The sequence below is a fragment of the Eschrichtius robustus genome, chromosome X (assembly GCF_028021215.1).
Source record: "Eschrichtius robustus isolate mEscRob2 chromosome X, mEscRob2.pri, whole genome shotgun sequence".
Classification (NCBI taxonomy): domain Eukaryota; kingdom Metazoa; phylum Chordata; class Mammalia; order Artiodactyla; family Eschrichtiidae; genus Eschrichtius; species Eschrichtius robustus.
This window is the reverse complement of record NC_090845.1, coordinates 48,416,171-48,432,242: the sequence shown is the minus strand read 5'-3', so window position 1 is coordinate 48,432,242 and position 16,072 is coordinate 48,416,171. Positions and strand designations below refer to the sequence as shown.

General features: G+C 47.2%; 1 long non-coding RNA gene across 3 annotated transcripts; it reads left to right on the top strand.

Moving 5' to 3' along the window:
- Positions 1-447: 447 nt before the first annotated feature.
- Positions 448-12,111, top strand: LOC137757350 (uncharacterized). 3 transcript variants are annotated; one of them, XR_011072330.1, is made up of 5 exons: positions 448-770; positions 1,125-1,238; positions 1,536-1,746; positions 6,509-6,771; positions 11,489-12,111. It is a non-coding gene; the product is annotated as an uncharacterized lncRNA (long non-coding RNA). The 3 variants fall into 3 exon arrangements; XR_011072328.1 differs by having other exon boundaries at positions 448-1,238; XR_011072329.1 differs by having other exon boundaries at positions 448-1,238; positions 1,536-1,918.
- The last annotated feature ends 3,961 nt before the right edge of the window (positions 12,112-16,072 follow it).

Genomic DNA, 16,072 nt, shown 5'->3' with positions numbered 1-16,072 from the left:
CGGGTCCCACCGGAGGCACTCAGGGCGCCGCTGGGTCCATCCCCATTGTAACCGCTCCATCTTCCCGGCACATTCGAGGCCGATTGGACACCGGGTCTCAGCCTGCAGCCTTCTTTTCTATCTACTCCAGGTTCACCCCTTCGTTTCTGCATGGTCACATCCAGGTGGGGACAGCAACGGAGCCAGAGATTGGCTCCGGGATGCGTGTGGGGGGCGGGGTCGAAATCGAGAAAGCGTTCTGGGCGGTGATTGGTCGCCGCGAGATTGCCGGAATAAACTCTTCCGGGGCGTCAAGCGGCGCCGGAAATCCCGCTATTCCTGCCCCGCCCGCCTCACCTGCCCAGTTCCCATTGGCTGTCTGTCTGGGACAGGCACAGTGGTCGCCGAGTTGGCGCTCAGGGTGAAAGGTGTGCGTGTGCGTGTGCGTGTGCGTGTGTGCGCGCGGGCATTTTCAGAGTCTACATTTTTCTCCTAGTTTGACTACTCCAAGACTGGCTATCCGTAAGGGGCTGATTAGCTGCCCGGGTCGGTGGCGAGGTTCGGCGCAGTCGCTGGCTGTGCAGGGTGACGATGGTGGTGTCTTTCCGCGAGCTCTTACAGTCTTGTTTAGCCTTCACTCAGTCTGGGGCGTGTGGTACCGCAGGGTCAGTCGCGCAGATTCATATAATTAAGCCCAAGGAGAGGTCACTAAACTTTTTTGGTGTCTCTCCCTGGGAAGTAACATGTGCCGTGCAGTTTGGAGATGTGTACCGCTACGTCTGACATGCCAGGTGCTGTTTGAGTACATTTGACGTCTCTGAGCATTTTGGGGAGATTTTGGTGAATGGGATATTTTATCTGAGTGGATTTTGTGAGCCATGGTACAAAGTCTGTAGGGCTTTGTGTCCTTGTAGACCTGGGTGTGCATTTTCTGAGCTTTTGGGCATTAGAGTCACTGGGTGTTAGACCCTAATGTAGAAGTCTGAACCCCAGAGTGTGAGGCCTCTGAACTGTTGTGATTCTGGGTCCCAAGGTGTGATGTCTCTGAGCTGCTTTAGGAAGGGGTTTGTCTAAAGGTGTAAAGTATCTGAGCTGTTTGGGGTCTGTGTGTCAGTAGTAAAATCTCTTACCATTTTGGCTGTGAGGTCTCTGTCCAGGAACTGAGGGAGTTGGAAACCCGGCAGATATGATTCCGAAGCCTGGAACCCGACGTGCTGATGGTGCGTTGTTGAGGGTGTCGCTTGTCTCCTGGAGTCTCAGTACGTATCATAATTAATAAAATGGGGCCAGTGCCCACCTTGGAGGGTACCTGTGCATGTTAGCAGTGTGTGTAAAGGGCCTGGCTCCCAGCTATGGTTCAGAAAATGTTTTCTGAGCACCTGCCATGTACCTGAGTACTATTCGAGGAGTTTGTGACAGGACAAAACTGACAAAGTCTCTCATTTCATAGAGTTGGTCAATAAATAAATCAAGGGTGGCAGGTGCTATGTATGAAGAAAGATGGGGCTGGATCAGGGGAAAGGGTATGTGGAGATGATGTTATTATTTTATTCAAGGTAATCAGGGGAAGTCTCCCTGAAGGATGACGAATGAGCAGAGACCTGGAGGAAGTGAGGGAGCACGCCATGGGATTACCTGAAGGAAGAGCATTCCAGGCAGAAGGAACAGCAGGTGCCACGGTCCTGGCGGGGCCGTCTACTTGGCGTGCTCCTGGATATCAAGGAGTCCTGTGATGCACTGGGTTTGGCACGTCGCACTCATTGAAAGGTGTCCGGTGCTGCTCTCTGTGTTTGTCCCACAATCTGTGGTCATCCCCATTTCACAGATGAAGGACCCGAGGCTCCAAGATGTGCCCTGCACCTTCTCTCCTGCTTACACCTGAAATTACTGAAGAGGGGTGAAACCTTCTAGTCCATCATGAGAGACAGAGGGCTTGAGTGTAAGAGCTGCGGGGAGGACACCATCCACACTGAATGTCAGCCAACCAGCGGAGATCAGTTATAATATGGGAATCATGCCCCTCATAACATTGCTACTCTTGATGGAGGGCAGGACTTAAGAATGAGAAAGGAACTGGGGCAAAGGAGAGAGGCAGGAAGGGGAAGCTGGAGGACAGGGAGAAAAAACCCCACTGGCTTCATCATATTGCTTGGATTTGGCCCAGTTCACCTTGATTAACTGATTGTACTAAGATATATTCACTTTTCCCCTGTCCCTACCCTTTCTTTCCCTTCCCTGCTCTTCTCTTTTGTGCCTGAGCAGTTCAGTCCTAAAGCCATTAGGTGTTGCTGGGCAAGGCAAGTATATGCGCGTAGGGGCATCCCAATTTGGGAGGTCAGAGCCCAAGGCGGTAAGGAGGATGTCCCTGGGGGTTCTGTGGGGAGGAGGCTAACTGGCTCAGGGATTCAGGCTTGAGTGAGGTGTGGAAGTCAAGGGCAGGGGATGGTTCAGCATAGCACGTGGGGAGGACCTCTTTGTGGAGGAGGGATGGCTTATATGCATTGGGATTTGTCAACTCAGTAAATATATAAGGATGGTGGGAGCCACGTCTGTCACTTTTGGAAGAGGGAATTTCCAATATGGAAAGGAGGTAAACTGGAACAACTTCTGAGGAGTTCTACTGGAACTAAAGGTCTCCGTGAGAACTCCTGGTTTTCAATAGATATGTGTGCATATGTGGATAGACTGATATAGAAATATGGAAATATATATATATGTGTGTGTGTGTGTGTGATTGTGTTCACACATATATTCCAAACTTCCTGAAAACAGCAACATCCCAATGACAATAAGTACACCTACCGCTAGATCCTAGCTTCTGAATACCATTCTCCACTAAATGATGGGTTCCCAGGCTGAGGAGAGATAGGATTAATGAGCCAGGCTCAACTTGTCATGTCAGTAATAAGGGAAAGTTAAAGAATGGTGGGGAGATGTCAGGGGGACACAGAATATAGCTGGAGGGCTCTGCCACTGGAAAAACTGGGGACTCTTTTATCTTTTCCAGCTTCTTTGAGGTATTATTGACATATAGCATGTAAGTGTAAGGTGCACAGTGTGATGATTTGATACACGTAGATAGGGCAAAACGATTACCACAATAAGGTTAGTTAGCACTCTATCCCCTCACAGAATTACCTTTTTAAAAATTGTGGTGATAACATTTCAGATCTACCCTCTTAGCTTTCAATATATGATACAGTTTTGTTCATTATACTCAGCGTGCTGTACATTAGATCCCCATAACTTATTCATCTTATAGCTGGAAGTTTGTACCGTTTGACCAACATTTCCCCCAGCCCCTGGCAACCACCATTCTAAACTCTGTTTCTGTGAGTTTGACTTTTTTAGATTCTACATATAAGTAGAACATACAATATGTCTTTCTCTCTTTCACTTACTTCACTTAGCATAAAGCCTTCCAGGTTCATTCATGTTGTTGCGAAAGGCAGGATTTTCTTCGTTTTTGTGGCTGAATAATACTCCGTTGTATATGTCACCACATTTTCTATGTCCATTCATCCCCTCCATGGCCACTTAGTTGCTTACATATCTTGGTTGAAGCTGCATTGTAAATTGTAACGTTGGTGTTAGTCCTCCAACTTTGTTTTTCAAAATTATTTGGCTATTCTAGTTCCTTTGCCTTACCCCAGAAATTTTACCATCAGTTAGTCTATATGTACAAAAAAATCCTTGCCTGGATTTGTGATTGGAATTGTATGAAATTGATGGATCTATTTGGGGACTACTGACATCCTAATTATATTGAATTTCTCAACACATGAACGCAGTATGTGTCTCCATTTTGTTAGGTCTTCTTATATTTCTTTCCTCAGCATTTTGTAGTTTTGAGCATACAGATCCTGCTTATGTTTCGCTAGGTTTTGGGGGAAGCTATTATAAATGGTATGCACAAGTCTTTTTTTTTTTTTTTAATTTCCTAATTGTTCATTGCTAGTACAGGCAAATATGCCTGATTTTTTTTTGTGTTGAGCTTGTATCCTGTGACATTGTTAAACTCCCTTCTTAGTTATAGGAGTTTTTGTTAATAGATTTCATGGGATTTTCTAGGTAGATAATCATGTCATCGGTGGGTGGGAGCAGTTTGATTTCCTCCTTCCCAATCTCTAAACCATTTATTCCTTTTTCTTCTCTTACTGGAGTGGCTAGGACTTCCAGTACAATGTTGACTTATAGCAGGAGTAAGACTGGCTATCCTCCTGGCCTGGTTCCTGATCTTAGGGAGAAAGCGTTTAGTCTTTCTCCATCAAGTAGGATGGAGGGGCAGGTATTTTTGTAGATGCTCCGTATCAGGTTAAGAAAGCTCCCTTCTCCTCCTGGTTAGCTGAATGTTTTTCATCATGAACGACTGTTGAATTTTGTCAGATACTTTTTCTGCGTCAACAGGTAACGATCATGTGGTTCTTTATCTTTGGTATGCTACTATGGTGGCTTGATTGATTGATTTTTTTAATGCTGCACCAGCTTTGCAGTTCGGGGATAAACGTCACTTGGTCATGGTGTATTATTCTTTTTATATATTGAATTTGATTTGCTACTACTGTCTTTGTTTGACTTTGGTATCAGGGTAATGCTAATCTGAAAAAATAATTCAACAAGTGTTCCCTCTCTTCTGTTTCCTTGAAGAGATTGCGTAGAATTGCTGTTATTGCTTCTTAAATGTTTGGTAGGATTTTCCAGGGATACCATCTGGACCTGGAGATGCCTTTTCTGTAAGTTTTTCAACTACAGACTCGATTTTAAAAATAGGTGATCTGTTTCTTTTTGGCTGAGCTTTGATAGTGTGTTCCATTTCGCCTAAATTGCCAAAAGTAGTTATGTAGAATTATTCATAGACTCCTTTTAATTTCTGTGGGATCTGTAACCTGTTTCATTCCTGATGTTGGTAAGTTGTGTCTTCAGTTATCTTGCTTTTTTTTTTTTTTTTTTGGTCTGTCTGGGTAGAAGTTTATTCATTTGTATTGACCTTTTGAAAGAACCAGCTTTGGGTTTCGTTGATTAACTCTATTCTTTTTCTGATAACTGTTCCAATCTCTATTTCCCTTATTTGCTTGCTTTGAATTTATTTGGATTTTCTTTTTCTAGTTTCTTAAGGTGGAAGCTTTCATTATTGATTTGGGTTCTTTTTTCTTTCTAATACAAGCATTTGATGCTGTACATTTACGGCTAAGCACTGCTGTACCTGCATCCTGCAGATTTTGGTAGGTTGTTTTTTCATTTTCATTTTGTTTAAATTAATTTGTAACTTCCCTTGATCCTTGCTCTTTGGTCCATGGTGGATTACTTAGAAGTATGTGATTTAATTTCCTTGTGTTTGGAGATTTTCCTCCTAACTTTGGCTTACTTATTGCGGGTTTCTCTCTTTTGGTCAGATAACATTCTTTGTATGATTGCAATTATCTTGCAATTGGTCATATTTGTTTTATGACCCAGGATATAGTCTACCTTGGTGAAACTTCCATATGCACTTGAAACGAATGTGGTATATTCGGCTGTTGTTATGTGGAGGGTTCTATACCTGTGAGAACATTCGGTTCACCCATGCATTCTAATTTGCTTTCTCTCCGTTCTGTGTATTACTGAGATTGTTGAAGTCTCCAGCTGTTCTTGTAGATTTGTTTGTTTCAGTTCTTCCAGTTCTGACTTGGTCATGTATTTTGAAGCTTTGCTGTTGAGTACTGTGCAGAATAGAGTTAACATAGCAGGCCTGGGACTATAATCCTTAGAAGGGCTGGCTTGTGGGCCCTCACGTCGCGTCTGAGAACTTGGATTTCAAGAGGTTTCCCACCGTTGCCTCCTTCAGAAGTGTAGGTTACTCCTCCATCTGTCCAAAGAGTATGTTTTATGCTGAACACCTGCTTTCCTCCTGGGAACCTGAAATCTTGATATGTGCTAGGCCCCGGGTTTCTCAGGAGCTTCCCTGGTGGACAGCATTTCACACGCGTTGTCATGATCCGTTGCCGGAGGGACAAATTGCGTGATTCTACTAGGAAAGGACTCTTGGAAGCTTGCGCTGGTTTCCTCCGGATGTTGCCCAGTGCACCTCTCCCCCTGGATGATTTGGCTTTGTATCCTTTTGCTGCAGTAAATCTTAGCCATGAGGATGACTATGTGCTAGGTCCTTGGAGTCCTCCTAGGAACTCATCAAAAGCAAGGGTGGTCTTGGGGCATCTGAAACAGTGGTGGCAGCTGTGGATTCACTAGCGAGACTGTGACTCGCTGAAATACGGTGAAAGCCTTGTTTGAGTAAAGGGAGGATGAAGCAGTAGGGATGACGATCCTTTTGTGCTTGGTGACTGTGGATGTACCCGTGCTATGAAACAGTAGCTGAGCCACTGACTGTTGTGATAGGTGTTACTTACAGAATTTGAAAACAAAAGATCCAGATCCAGGAGAGTTAGCGCACTGCATCCTCGGCTGCTTCTGCTGTGCTGCCCGATGTTGGGGGTGGGGTGGGGCGGGGAGAGTGCAGGCAGTTCCTGACTTTGGTGTTTGTTATTTCCTCCAGGCCTGGGGCAAAAGGATGCGAACCTTACAAAAGGTGGACTCTGGGTCGGCCAAAAACTGTTGAAAGTTTGACTTGCTCTCTCCTACAAGCGGAAGAAAGCAAATACAATCAGGTTCTGGGCTGGAGAAAGCTTCAGATAAACTAGAGGCCAGAAGGGGAAAAAGCTCTGCAGGCTTTTCTTCAACTTGGCGGCTGCTGCAGCCCCAGCCCCTCCCGGCACTCGCGCCCGAGCTCCCCGGCCGCGGCCGCTGTGCGGTACCCTGGTGAGTGTCAGTTTACTGCTAGGGGTTTGAGTAAAGCGTCCCTGAGAGAGGGAAAAGGGGGAATTTTAAAAATGGCTTTGTACGTTGTGGCTGTTGCATCCGGATGTTTGAGACAACTGAGACGAGACGTTAGGCATATGACTCTTCAGTGCAAGAGAATGAGCTTTTCCAGCCTCCTCACGGGATCAGTGAGAGAGACAAAAGGACAGGAGGTTGTGTCAACCCATTTTGAAAATTTTTTAACATTCAGGATTTTGTCCTGGCCAGTTGCGAAACATAATGTCTTTACAGTTAGATTATAAAACATGTTTTGCTATGAAAGTACTTTTGCCTTTCTTGCCTACAGCCCTTCCATACAAAAGGCTTGGGGGACATTAGGAGATAATTAAAGAAATGTAAAGTTTTGATTTCAGGATTGTACACAGTGATTGTATAACAATGGAGAACACACCACCCCTGGCACCTGGCAGGGAAGCGTAGCGAGGGAGCGAGGGCATTAATGATCTTGTCTGTCCAAACTGTTCCTGGGAATTTTCTATGTTTCCTAAAGGAATACTCCCCGTGCAGCCTTCAGAGCTGCTGTGAGCACTTTTTTTTTTTTTTGAATTTTATTTTATTTATTTTTTTATACAGCAGGTTCTTATTAGTTATCTATTTTATACATATTAGTGTATATATGTCAATCCCAATCCAGTGAGCACTTTGAATGCAAACTGTCTGCTGAGGCTCCAGTCACACCTGAGGGAGCTCTGACTGTGGGACCGCGGGAGTGGCCCCAGCCGCTGGACGTTGCATGCAGAGCACCTCCAGGTGTCACTCACCCTTGGAAAGAGGATGCGCTGGGGTCCTGGACAGACAGAACTGTTTGGAACGGGCTGCCTCCAGGCAGTGCCTCTGAAACTAAGACCTCCCTCCGATGGATTATTCAAACTGGACAGGGAGTCCTAGGGGGGCAGGTTCCTGGGTGGGAGGCCACACTGGGGCCCCAGGGAGCTGTCCTGCCTGCCTGATGTATGTCCTGCTCCGGGCAACCTAGCAGTCGTGAACCCTTTGTTTCTAGGGATACATGTATGCCTCGGAGTTACCCTCCTTGTGTGTGAGCCCTGAATATCCCTACACGGCCTCAGCCTGGACGAGTAGTGACCAGAGTATGCTGTGCCTGAATTGGTGCCTCAGGTGCCTCAGCTATGAAAGGTTCATACAAAAAACTAAGCCGTAAGGTTCCTGGCTTTCTAAGTTAGACCTTCATGGTTAATGACATCTGTATTTAAATGGCTGAGTCCTGGAACCCTAAGGGATGTAACTGACGTCAGTACTGCAGTGTAGGCTGGTGTCACTGTGCTGCCTGGGTCCTAAGACCTGTGGCATTCCCCTCCCTCCCTCTGCAGACTGACATCCTTCTCGCTCGTCATTAAGACACTGGGTCCTGTCCTTCACCCGTTACGTCAGCTCCACAAGTGTGGACTGACTTTCTACCGTGTGTCAGGTCCTCTGCCCCGAGGACACCAGGATGAACGGGGTGTGTTTCCAGCCTTCTGAGAAGGAGTTAAAAGTCTGGTGAGGGAGACAGACATGGAAACAAAACCTCAGTGCCTCAAAGACAATGGGCTTATCTGGCTTTGTTCAGCAACTCATGGCAGATCACACTATGAACATTTCCCACGTAATTTTTCCCGTCCATTGACAGCATATCCTGAAGATCCGTCTAGTCAGCACAGTTGGGTTCCCCTCATTCCTCTAGGCGTGTGCAACCTCAGCTATCAAGCGATACTGGTGTGTTGCGTCAAGCTCAAAGCCAGTAACAGAATGGCCTTCAGTATGTGTTCTCTAAAACACTCAAGGATTCTTTGTAAGTTTCCAGAGAAAGCAACATTCAAGCTTCCCTTAATTCACAGGGAAATTACAATTATGGAAAATCCACTTTATTTAACTCTCTGCTAGAAAGTGTTTGCCTCCCTGTAACCCTCAGCCCACAGATGCCGGTAGCTCCTCCCAATCATTTCAACACCCAAACCTACCCTCTGAAACTTCGTGTCAGCTTCCACTTACTTACCAGATGCATCACTGTGGTAGTAAACCACATAACATACTGGTTATCAACCACAAGAATAGGATTTTATGAAGGTATCCCCAGACCTCTTATTCACATCCAAAGGATAGGAATGTTATGGTCCATGTCAGGGTCTGGTCTGGGGAAATAGCATGGCAGCATGGAGTAGGACACAGGACTCCCCAGGAAGGATTCCAGGCACCTTCCTCGTCTGTCTTGCTTTCTGTGACAAGATAACGGTTCAGGGACAGATGGGGTGTGAGGTAAGGCTTCGTTTCCAAGGTCAATCACTGCCGTAGGCATCAACGTTTAGGATGGTTCTGTGGTCGTCATGGCTCTTGGCTCCCAGGTCTGGGGTCCTTCTCAGAGAGGACGAGCCCTCTCCAGGCTAGGTCACCAGAGTCACGGGCCAGGCGAGGACTTTAAGCTACTAGGGAAGGCTGTCTGCTTTGGCACGGCAGATGAGGTCAGAGGAGGACAGCTGAGAGGAGAAGAGGGGAGAAGATCTCCTCAGGTCAGGGGCAGGTGTCTGATGGGTGAAGGGAAGACATTTTTCCTAAATTCTGGTTGCTCTGGGCTTGTGTGGCATGGAGGGGGTGAGGGTGCAAGAGAGAAGCAGAGGCTGACTGGAGGTGGGGAGAATAGGTCATATAACCTCATATTGTCTGTGTCCCATGGCCCCCGAGAAAAGCCCAGGCCATGTGGGATCTCAAAGGTCATCTCCTCTCACCACCTCCACCCACTGGCCATGAAGAGAATGGATCTGAGATAAACTGAAGCCTCAGAGAGACAGGCCAGTGGGGTGGTGATGTCTTCTCAGAAGATCCACTGCCCTGCCCTTGGTTTGACTCTCATGCTGTGTCCTTTGCCTTCTGTCTCCTGTGCTCTCAGGTTGGTCTTCCCAACTGTGTGTTTGTCCTGGGAAGAGTCAGTACATTGGAGACAGTCTCGCTACCAAAGGAGTTTAATAAAGTTCCTGAGAGTTTCCCAGGCAGAGTGAAAAATCAAAGATTCTAGGGCACCGTTGTAGCCACACTAAATGAGATTCACTGAGTGCGGATCATGGAATCTGCACTTTTTGTTTGTTTGTTTTTTCATAATTCCTCAGTTCTGATTGACATGGACAACTTGTCTGGGCACTACCAGAGCAGAGGAACGGTCTTATCTTCCCTACTGCCAGGTTTCTCTCTCCATCGGGAGCGTGTGGAGGTGACAGAGGTTTGCTGCCTTCTCTGATGCACAAACCCAAGACCTTCAGGCTAGGAGGCTGACATGCTGTCTGCTGTTCTAAGGAGGCTCTCACATCATTGTTTCCACAAAACATCCTGATTCCAATCCTGTCAAGCCTCCATCTAAAAGATTTCTGAAGAAACCAGATTTCTATTTAGTGTGCAGCTCCATGCTGTAAGGTCAATTTGTGTTATGTGTTAGCTGCTTTTCTACATATTTTGCAGTAGCCATATTGGATCTTGCCCTTGACTGAGTAAATACAGAACACACTGGGTTTTCCACAATGCCTCCACAGACCTGTGGCTCCAGCCCTTATGCTGGGTGACCCTGAGCAGGCTACTTAGCGTCTCTGTGCCTCAATTCTTCCGTTAGTAACGTGGAAACACTAGTTAGGAGTAAATGTAACTACTTCTTGGGGCAGTTTAGAGCACTGGCCGTGTTAAGACATGGGAAGTTGTCAGGACAGTGCTCGGCATGTGACAAGTTCCTGGTGAATTCTAGCTGTTGCCATTACTGTTGTTAATATTGTTACCGTTCCCACATTTCCCTGGAGAGTGTTCCAGAGAGACAATGTCAAGACCACCTTTGACTCACCACATGGACTTTGCACTATCACTTCAGCCCCTCAGGGACTCAAGAACTGAATGTATGGGGCATGGGTGTGGGTATATTTTTTTTTAGCATAATGAGTATTTAACTCTCCTTATGGGGATATTGTGAAGCCTAAATGCAATGCTGGGGTTTCATCAGGCGCTCGTATGGAAAAGTTTAGTGCCTATTCTCTAGGAAATTAGAAGTCTAATGACCTCTTCGTATGATTTGTATAATGACGGGAAAGTAAGTGATCGCTGGACGATTGTAGAACATGAGTATATACATTTTCAAAAGCATTCCAGAGGGAAATTTAAAGGCCCAAGAACCTCATCATATAGCCCTCCTGGGGGGCCATTATTTTTTTCAAGTCTAATTCTCCTGTATCAAATTCTGAATATCTGAATCTGATGAAGATACAAAAGTATTAATACTCAAACTTTCATCAGTAGGACTTTATTTCTTGTGTAGTTTTCACATTGCCGGTTTTATGGTGTTTCTTATTTCTTCCACTAATATTCACGTTTTTTTAACCAAAGGGTGATGGTATGAATATTTTCTGAGTTACATCCTGAGGAGTTGGTAAACAGTGTTTTTGGATGGAGAGTCTGAGGGAGGGGGCAAGGGGGAGAGAGAGTGCAGCGGCAGTGGGGGAGGAGAAAGCATGGGGGCAGGGAGAGAGGGATATGGCTACAAGCAGAAACCGAAGTGAAGAGACACAAGAATAAAAGCTCACCCTTCTGGACCGTGTTTAGCTCTCTATGTGTATAAGTATAATAAGGTCTCTGAGTACTCACAGCAACATTATGAGGTAAGCATTTTTAACGTTATCGTCCCTTTTTGCAGATGAGGAAGCTTGAGACACATAGAGGTTAACGGGTGAAGGATCTTGCCCAAAGTCACCTGGCCGGCAAGAGCTGAGTCAGATTGCTACCCAGGCCTGAAAGAAACAGAGAGGTGTGGTATCTGACCCCCGAATCTGGAATACACTGCAGTGCCCAGCGTCCTCTGGATCAAAAGGCAAGTGAGCATGTCCATCGGCATGAATCAGATTACCAGGGATCTGTGTATGGATTGAACATGATGTCTCCAAAGTGCATGAAAGACCACGGGGTGTCGTGTCAATATGCACACGTCACAGAGAACAGTTCCTGGTCCATATCAAGCTCTATACATGTGTTTGCTCCTACCGACGTCAGTATCAGCATCCTCATCCTCATCATTACGGGAGGTAGCATAACCATACTATAATGATAAACAGAACAACAGATAGAAAAGTATGAAGACATTACCTCCCCCCATGTCCTAATTTTTAAAACTGCAGAGAAAAAGAACTGGAAGGCAGTAGACCACGTATTAAGTGTTTTTCTCTTGAGTGTGAAATTCTAGATAATGCCCAAATAACCTTTTAATGTGCTGTATCTTCATTGTTACATAGCCAGTTTTTCTATTATAATTTTAAAATAGTTTTTCTGAAGACCTGTTCTCTTAGGTATCTTGACGTTTCAGGATTAAAAAAAATTGTTTTGGTATCCTTGCAAAGTGAAAACCCAGTCAGCACACTTAAGTGAGGAGTATGATCTTTGGTACAGTGGTGGGGGTGGGGGGGTTGGGGGGAGCAGAGAGGTCCTGATGGAAGGTTAGCTAAGTCTGCAAGCGTTGTGAAAAAGGCCATGGACGATATAAGCCCAAACCAAACAACAGCTCACAGGTCCCTAGGAAGAGGCTGGTGTTCTATCCACATAAGTGTCTGTACTAGGACTTCTTAGACCTTTGCTCTTTTGGCTTCTGTGGCGCAGTGGGGCAGCGTGTGGCGCTTATAACGCAGTCCTGCTTTGACCCAGGCTGTGGATGAGAGTCGCAGCCTCCCCTGCAGCACCGCCCCTTTTGTGGGCCAACTGGAGCACTTTTCTTGATGCCTGGGAGCCTCCAGATTCAGAAGGGAAGGGAGACAGAAAATACATAGCTCAGTAGGTAGATCCGACCCTCCCAGATAGAGCTGTGCACAGCAAGTGAGATGCAGGTGCAGCTTGGTGCAGTAACCCGTTGGGAATTAGCAGAGTTGGATTGGGTGACTCAGGGAAGAAATGTGGACGTGAATGCAAAGGGGAGAAACCACATTAAGAGGGGTAAACAGCTATAATTCCCATTTCTGTAACAGGGTAGGGTACTCCATTATTGTTGGGAGAAGGCTTCCTGGTCTGAGCTCTGGGAGGGCGTCACGGCACTTTAGTGATGAGCGTCCTGAGGAACCGCCATCAACCCTAACCAGGGGGCGCTGAGTGTCTGAAGGCAGGAAGTCTCAGTCTTTACCCCTAACAGACACAGACAGCTTCTTAGCCCTGCTGAGAGTGGTGCTGTGGCACCTGAGGGAAGCTCAAAGTTGCCCTCTAGCAAAACTACCAGTGCTCCTTATGTCCTAATCCAGGTCAGGGTGGCTGCCCAGGCACTGTGCACTGACCTGGATAAGTCTGATGGTAACTGTGTGTGCGTGTGTGTGTGTGTGTGTGTGTGTGCGTGTGTGTGTGGTGTGTGTGTGTGTGACAGTGACTATTCATTGAATCGTTCACCAAGCTCCAACTGTGGTCAAGGCACTGTGCTGGATGTCTGGGGATACATAAATTGGTCAGCTGGGTAGCTGCTCAGTCAGCTCACTGACAAGGACAAGGAGGGATCACAGATACTGAATGACAAGCCTGTGCCAGGCCTTAGGAGGAGTGAGAGGCAGGACGTGGGGGAAGAGCAGAGAGAGTCGAGGTGGAGCAAGCAAGGAACTAGGAGGACCGCGTGAGGGGCAGCTCCGAGTGAGGCTGATGGCCTCACCTGGACTTGACATGCCCTTCCTAACTGTGCTCATGTCCCTGACTCCATGGACACCTGTGCTCTGGGCACAGCGTCACAGACTCCACTAGCAGCCTGCGTTCATTCAACAGTCCATCGATTGGACGCGTAGTTGCGGGGCCTACACTGGGCACCAGCCACTTGGTACTTGGGAGACATTCAGTGAACATTCGGTGCTCTAAGGATCTTGACCCAGGTTCCACTGTGAGGCCAGAACTGTGGCTGATGGGGCAACAGAGTGACCCACACGTGTGTAATGAACGTTGCAGCCTCTTTGATTAGGAGTTTCCAGAATTAGGGATCGTATGAAAGATGCAATGCTCCTCCCCCCACCAAAGGGAAGAGAATCTGACTCGAGATATGCCCTGTTTACTCCATTCTCCTGTGTCAGTTTTAACACAGAAATAACTGGTCCAAGAAGAGCTACCCTTTATTGACCAAGTACATTGAGTCGAGGTCCTTCATTCATTGAGGAAACAAGTTCGAAGCACCGACCAGACACTAGGTCTCCGCTACTGGGGTCAGTTTGGGGATGCAGGGATGATGGGGGCTGCAACCTGCAAGCAGATGACTGCCCCCTGTTGTGTGAGAAAAGCCATGGCAGGATTTAAATCATAGAACCCTAGGAACACAGAAGAGAGCCTCTGACCCCTGCCATAGTGTGCGGGGGTGTGTGGTGTGTGGGTGTTTGGTCAGGACACACTTCTCGGGGCGGGGAGGTTCTTCAGGTGGCACTTGGATCATCCACAGTTGACAGACACAAGCTGAAGAGCAGAGACATGAACACGGGTGGAGCCAGATTTCCATGCTCAGTCTGTTGGCTCCAGACCACCATGGCAGCTGGGTCAGCTCCAGAGCTGTCATGCAGCCACTAAAAACATTTCCTCTGCCTCTGCTTGCCTCTCAGTTCCTTACATCTGACAAATAGAGTGAGACTGGTGGAGACATAACTGGGGGAGGGTTGATTGCAAAGCCTCTCTGATATGGCAGAGTGCCTCCCCACAGGGGAGGCTGAAGTCCTGCCCGGCCGTTGGCTCTGAGGCAGTCCTTTTGCGCCGGTGGACTCCAGTTTCTTGGCTGCAAGGCAGCTCCTGCGAAGGCAAACACAGAGGGGGTCTTAGAACCTTTCAGGGTGGCTTTGCCCTACTGGGTGCCTGCATTTCACAGGTGGACATGGTATTGGGACAGTCATGACTTTCCTGTCACAGAACAACATCTGCATCTCGGCACCTGAATCACAAGCCAAGTGGGTTGTCGTGACCGCAAAGAAGACGGGCTTTGCAGTCGGGCAGAACTAGGGCTTGACTCCCAGATCCAGCCTTTACTGCATCAGTGACGTAACCTCTTTGAGCTTGTTTCCTTGGCTGTGGAAGGCGGGGGTTGATACTTCTCTGGATCTATGGGAAATAAAACCGCATATGCCCGGCTCCCATTATTAGCTCAGTAACTAGGCTCCGGGTGAACCATTTTACACTGCGCCCTGTGTTAGGGACACATCAGCGTGGAGGTAAGCATGCCGGGGACCTCTGGGCATCTACTCCACCCTCTGGCTGGGGTGGGGGTTGGGGTAGTGGTGGTGGAACTGGTGCCATTTCCATCTCTTTAATTGTCTTTACATATCAAAGGCACACACTTCATTTCATACTTAGGTGTGCTCTGCTCAGAGGAGTTGTACTGAATGAAGTCAGTCCTCACAGTTGGGTCTGTAGCAGGCAGAACCAGCAGTGGGGACACCTAAGGAGTTGCAGGAAGGTGCTGTCAGATTCCCTAAGAGGGTCCCCATACTGAGCACGCAGCTGATCCTTGCCTCCCTGATGACCACAGGGGACTAGTAAATCAAACCTTGCATAGGGAGGACCCGTTAATATACTTTCTCCTGGGGCTTCCCTGGTGGCGCAGTGGTTGAGAATCTGCCTGCTAATGCAGGGGACACGGGTTCGAGCCCTGGTCCGGGAAGATCCCACATGCCGCGGAGCAACTAGGCCCGTGAGCCACAACTACTGAGCCTGCGCGTCTGGAGCCCGTGCTCCACAACAAGAGAGGCCGCGAGAGTGAGAGGCCCGCGCACCGCGATGAAGAGTGGCCCCCGCTTGCCGCAACTAGAGAAAGCCCTCGCACAGCAACGAAGACCCAACACAGTCAAAAATAAATAAATAAATTTAGAAAAAAAAAAAAAATATATATATATATACTTTCTCCTGTCCTAACAGAAACTCGGACTATAAACTATAGTGAAAATCTCATCAAAACAAAGTCCATGGGTAGGGCAGTTCAAAGCCTGTTCAATTTACTGGGTCAGAGATACCATAAAGTGACAGATTTTTTCCCCATTGTTCAGCTTATCCCTCCTCACTGTGAAGCAGGTGGTCACCCTGGATCCCTCTATGCTTCCAAAACTGTGGCCAAATTCCAAAGGTCATATTCAAAGGCAACAGTGGGCCCGTATAACATAAGGCGAGAGCTTTTCTGTCTGTATCCTGTTCTTAGCAAGGAAGCCTTTCCCAGAAAAGCTCAGCCATCAGATTGCATTTCAAATCAGCTCGTTGTGAACCACAGTAAAACGTGTGTCCATGTGGGGAATTCATAATG